Source organism: Polyergus mexicanus, unplaced genomic scaffold (genome assembly GCF_030449975.1).
Source record: "Polyergus mexicanus isolate NDT 795.1 unplaced genomic scaffold, iyPolMexi1.0 SCAF_13, whole genome shotgun sequence".
NCBI classification, from domain to species: Eukaryota; Metazoa; Arthropoda; class Insecta; order Hymenoptera; family Formicidae; genus Polyergus; species Polyergus mexicanus.
Window position 1 is genome coordinate 3,798,190 of NW_027223333.1, and position 6,731 is coordinate 3,804,920.

Consider the following 6,731-nt stretch of genomic DNA (forward strand, 5'->3'; position numbering starts at 1 on the left):
AATAACTCGCAATCTATGAGCGATTCGCTGTTAAACATATCACTTTCATGTATAGTTTTTGTAGCGTCGCATACATTAGTGATATTATTCTGTTGTAAAACAGTTACAAATTGTTTGAATTTTTCATTTACAATATGCGTATTTTCGCATAACCAGCAATACATATGATCTATACATTTTTCAAAATCGAATAAATAGAATAGTGTTGGCGGCTTCATATATAAAGAATTATTTGATAATCCAATTTTTATAATATTCGAATCAGATATTTTAACCACTTCGAATGTCAAATCTCGAATCCGCAATGAGATTTCAGCCGATTGTAGAAGTCGTTCAATGTCCGCACGTTTCTGCATTAGCGATTTCCACGTTTCAAAGGGCAATATTATTTGATTGCCCCGATTATCACCGAGAACCAATTCCACGCAAGATACAGCTCCAACGTTTATTCCAATGTCCAAATATTTGTACGACGTCGGGGTTAAGGCGTATCGTCTTCCGAGAATACGAACCGCGCGACGAGACTCGGATGAAATGCTAGGGAGTAAAAACAATATTATTTATATAAATATTTAAAAAGTATAAAAAATATTTAAAAAGTATAAAAAAAATTCAAGTTAATTAAAACTTACTTGTTACATTTCTTCTTACACGGTGAAGTTTCATCAGCATCTTGAATCGGAACGTAATAATTCATGCGGCTTCCTTCAGTGGGATACATTTTATATGAACCTTTCACACAAGTGGTCGATGCAATACTGAACGTATTGAACATATTTAAAATATGTATTAACGTTTCAAAATTGCAATGTGGTGGGGGATTATTGATGACGCGATATTTTTTTCAATTTTTCCATTCAAGCGCCGATATACGGCTGCTTCGCGATGACATCATCACCAGGTGTGAGATTTAGCCGAATGCACAAAAATGCAAAGTAATATAAAATTTGCAAGCGCCGATGTGCGGCTGCTTCGCGATGACATCGCCTATAGATATCAGATTTCAAACGCGCGTGTCAAAACATGACAAAATCCTATAATATAAGGATAATCCTCATGATTAAATTGCACTAACATTGGACAGCTGCATGTAATTTGAAACTTTTGCGATACATCTGGGATTTGACATCATCTCTAGACGACAAAATGCAATAATCGACATTAGCCAAAATGTACGTGACAAATCGCGAAATAAAGATTTAGATACACATGATGGAAAGAGACATCAAGATAGAATATAAAATCATGGTAAAGAGGCACACCCTGTCAGTATTTTCGCCAAGAGTTCCGAGACAAGAGCTGTTAATAAGCACATCTTGTTAGCAAAAAATTTTTTGTATAAATTTGGAAATATGGCGGAAAACAATGCCGAACGAAATCTACGCGAGCAATCTGCAAGGGTGAATTCGATAGAGGAGTACGTTGCGTGGGAGCAACGATGCGACGAATATATCGAATCATTAGAAGGGCAAAGTCGAATCAAACGTCCACGATTATCGATTGGGATTCGACAATCGCTGATTGCCCGAATTGCACGACTCGAGGGATTGAAGAACTCGTTACGCACACGTTTTGTACACGCGGGTGCAGGATGCAGCACGCGGCAACACGGATTGATTTGGCGAGAGATCGATACGGCGTTCGAGAGCCGCATATTGACTGGTGCGGTTATAAATCATAATCACATCGAGCCTCGTCAATTTTTCGAGGATGCTAAAGACATTGTGCTCGAACACGTGCAAACCGTGCAGAAAAACACTTTAATGTGAAAATTAATACAGTGTTCAATGGTGAATTTGTGACGGGTGATAAACGCGCAAATAAAAGTATCAATACGAGAAACTATGAACTCTTTCGCACATCCGATTTACGCGAATGGTACGAGCGGCGCGTTGTCGAGCCCACTCTAGCATCGCTCGAAGAATTTCAAGAACGCGATAGTGGGTGGGCATTATCACGAATACTCGATTTAAATGTAAATATAAATAAATATAATCCATTGCGCGCGGGATGCCACATAAAATTACCGCGACAAATAACGATGAAGAGAGCGGTGATCAACGTGCAATCTAATGACAATGCGTGTTTCGCGTGGTCTGTGGTCGCCGCTCTATATCCAACTGAAGATCATGTTTATCGGGAATCTTCGTACCCACATTACACGACAGTGCTGAATCTCCAGGACATTGAGTTTCCAGTGACTGTGAATCAAATTAAAAAATTCGAACATGCCAACAATATCTCAATCAATGTATATAGTATCGAGGAAAAGAACATTGTCTCGATACGTCTGAGTGAGCTGAAAAAAGACAAACACGTCAACCTGTTGTACGTGGAAGACAACAACGTTGGACATTTCGCGTGGATCAAGAATCTATCCCGCCTCGTGAGCTCGCAATTGAGCAAAAAAGAACACAAGAAATATATCTGCGATCGGTACGTATATATTTAATGAATTATATTACAGAAATCTTTGAACAAAAATTAAAAAATATTTCTTTTACAGATGTTTGCACTACTTTGGCTCGAACGACAAGTTACAATCACATACGGTGGACTGTCGCGAGATGAACGAGTGCGCTATCCGATTACCGAGCGATAAGGACAAGTGGCTCACGTTCAACAACTATAATCGGAAGGAGCGGCTTCCTTTCGTCGTGTATGCCGATCTGGAGTGTGTTTTAGAGAAGACGGAGGAAGAGAGAAACTACCAACATCACAAAGTATTTAGCTTAGCATATTATGTACATTGTTCGTACGATGATTCGTTATCCGCGTATCATTCTCGTCGCGATATCGATTACATATCATGGTTCGTCGAAGAACTTAAAAATTTAGCACTGCGTGTAAAAAGTATTTTATCGGCTAATGTCCCCATGGTAAATTTAACATCTGATGAATGGGAAAATTTTCATAGCGCGACACAATGCCACATTTGCGAGAAACCATTTGTACAAGATGATACACGCGTACGCGATCATTGCCATCTGACCGGGCGATACAGAGGTCCCGCGCATTCAAATTGTAATCTAAATTATAAAGATTCTTTTTGCATTCCAATAGTTTTTCATAATTTATCCGGTTACGACGCGCACTTCATTATCAAGGAAATAGCTACAGCGTTCGAGGGGGGAATCAAGTTACTTCCAATAACAAAGGAAAAATATATATCATTTACGAAAAATGTTAATCTTACCGAAGAGAAATCAAAACATCATATTAAATTGCGTTTTATCGATTCGTATAAATTTCTCACAGCTAGTCTCGATAAATTGGCATCATTCTTGAATAAAGACAAACTCAAAATTTTAAAATCTGAATTTCAAAATTTATCGAATGACAATTTCAATTTATTAACACGGAAGGGCGTCTTTCCGTACGAATATATTGACTGCGTCGACAGGTTACAAGATACGTGTTTACCGCCGCGCGAATCATTTTACAGTTCCTTGACCGGTGACACGATATCCGAGAGCGATTACGCGCACGCCGAGAACGTGTGGGAGCGGTTCTCCATTCGAACGCTGGGCGAATATAGCGACTTGTATCTCAAAATTGATGTTTTGTTATTAGCAGACATTTTTGAAAATTTCCGCGAGAGTTGTATTAAAAGTTATGGGCTCGACCCCGCGTATTACTACACTCTTCCCGGATATACGTGGGACGCCATGTTGAAGCATACAAATATTACATTCGAATTGCTTACGGATATCGACATGGTTTTATTTATCGAACGCGGAATACGTGGTGGTTTGAGTCAATGTTCCAACAGAAACGCACATGCTAATAACAAGTATATGCAGTCGTACGACCCATCGAAACCTTCAACGTATCTTACGTACTTTGATGTAAATAATTTGTACGGATGGGCAATGTGCCAACCCTTGCCCTATGCAGATTTTCGATGGGTCGACGACATATCCGATTTTGATACATCATCGATCGCGCTCGATTCGCCTATAGGCTACATCCTTGAAGTCGATCTCGAGTATCCGCAACGTGTTCACGATGCGCACACTGATCTACCGTTTTGCCCGACACGCGACAAACCACCTGGTAAGCGGCAGGATAAGCTGCTCGCAACCTTATACGATAAGAAACGTTACGTAATACATTACCGCAACCTGCAGCAATGCACGCGACACGGACTTCGCGTTACAAAAATACATCGAATATTACAGTTTTCGCAATCTCCATGGCTTCGCAGTTATATCGAACTCAATACACAATTCCGAACACTCGCGAAAAATGATTTTGAAAAAAATTTATATAAATTAATGAATAATGCGGTATTTGGCAAAACGATGGAAAATGTGCGCAATCACGTTAATATTAAGCTCGTGACACATTGGGATGGAAGATATGGCGCAGAGGCGATGATCGCAAAACCAAATTTTCATAGTAGAAGCGTGTTTTCGGAGAATCTGATCGCCGTTGAATTGCGCAATCTCGAGGTGAAATTTAATAAACCAATCTACGTGGGTATGTGTATACTCGACATATCCAAGATATGTTTGTACGAGTTTCACTACGATTATATGATACCTATGTATCGAGAGAAATGTAAAGTCATGTACACCGACACCGACAGTCTCATATATCACATCGAGTGTGAAGATGTATATGAGAATATTAAGCGCAACGTCGACAGATTCGATACCAGCGATTATGCGGTGGACAATGTGTACGGTATACCGCTCGCGAATAAAAAGATACCAGGTTTAATGAAGGATGAAAATAATGGCGCCATCATGACCGAATTCGTCGGGCTTAGGGCAAAAATGTACGCGTTGCGAGTAGATGGTAAGAAAGACACAAAAAAGGTAAAAGGTGTCAAGAGTAACGTCGTCGCGAGAACGATAACGTTCAACGATTACACGCGGTGTTTGAACGAAGAGATTGAAATGACGCGTCAGCAGTCTTGTATAAGAACTAAATTACACGAAGTATACACTATTCGCGAGACAAAAATTGCTCTAAGTCCGTACGATGACAAGCGGTATCTCGTACCCGAAACCACCGACACGCTACCGTGGGGACATTACAAAATACCGTTGTAAATAAAAATCATGTATATTTATTGTAAATAAAACATTACGTATATTTATTGTAAATTAAAATTATATGTATATTTATTGTAAATTATATGTATATTTTATAAAGTGTACAATTTTGTTTATATATTTGTAAAATATCTTTAATATTATGTATTATTGTTAACATATTTATAATATATTATTTTTATGTATCCAAGAATTGTGCGTTGCATCAAATCCCAGCCATTTCACATAAACCTTGTCACCCTTTTTGCGTATTACCTTTTCCACGAGATGTATGTCGGGATTGGCAACGCGTTGTAACTCATATTCGTAAAATCCGCCGGCGACGGCATTTCCGCGCGAATCTTTGAGTACATAGGTCACGGGATTAGTTTTCTGCACTTTAACGATCTTAAACACTTCGGTCGACCAATTTGGCGTATAACCTTTGTCAAAAATGGTCTTGAATTTACTCACGCGTACCGGATCGCTTACTTTGAATCTTGCCGGTGCCGCAATCTTTACGTTGTTGTATACCGTATTTAAAAGTTTATCGGCGATCGCGGGGGTAACATCGATAGGTCTCATACCGATAGTGCGATGTTTTCGCGCATTGTACTCTCTAACGAGCCGGGACAACGCGTCGATCCACTTGTAATTTCCATTAAACGTAAACATTTTCCACATATTGCTCTTTAACGTTCGGTTGAATCGTTCCACGACCGAGGCTTTCATGATAGAGTACGTTGAATAATGATTAATGCTGTGTTTCTTCACGAGTTTCTGTACATTTGCATTGTAAAATTCTTTTCCTCTGTCGGTTTGAAAATTTTTCGGACATCTTCCATCGTCTCGAATTATCTTTGCGATAGCATCAGCCGTCTCGTTTCCACTCTTACTCTTGAGCGGTACAGCCCACGCATACTTGCTCAACACATCGATAACTGTGAGTATATAGTTGTAGCCTTTGTTGAATCGTGCATATAGACGCATCTCGACCACGTCCGCCTGCCACAGATCGTCGTATCCGCGTACTATGACACGTCTACGTGGGAAATTTTTTCTCGCTGGAGCATGCAATTCTTCCACGAGCAGCTGTTTTTCAGAGGTCTTTTGCGACATATTTGATCGAGGCATAATTTGCAATAATGAGATAATTCCTCCACATATATTCTTTATATATCTTTCTTCTCCTGCGCTGAATTAGATGTAGTCTGCGTGTGAGTTGCATACCGAAGCATTTTCTGCATCTCATCCATCATTATTTGCAGCGTTTGCACATTCGTCTCGAGCGTGACTATTTTTTTCTCAAGTTCTTCCTGTCTGTCTTCCAAAAGCTTGACACGTATTTCCACGTACTGTTTGTTTGCTGCATCAGTATCATCTTCCGGTTGCGCTACGCGTCGTATCTTGCGCGACCTTGCGTCAAAGCCGGAGGCTGTCTGACACAGAGCGTTATCGCGCACATAATTTCTTAGTAATCCATTCCATTGATAGTATGAGTTGCTGGGTGTTCCCAACGATAATCCAAATTTATTAATCGACATTTCGATACAAACAATAATGACAGACTGACTCGTTTCGCCGACGCATAGATTAATTTATAATAAGGCCAGCTTCGTAAAGTTCCTCAATAATTGATAATATTTCATTGTCGTGGGCATTGTTGCCGGCATGACGCGAAGCTTCCAG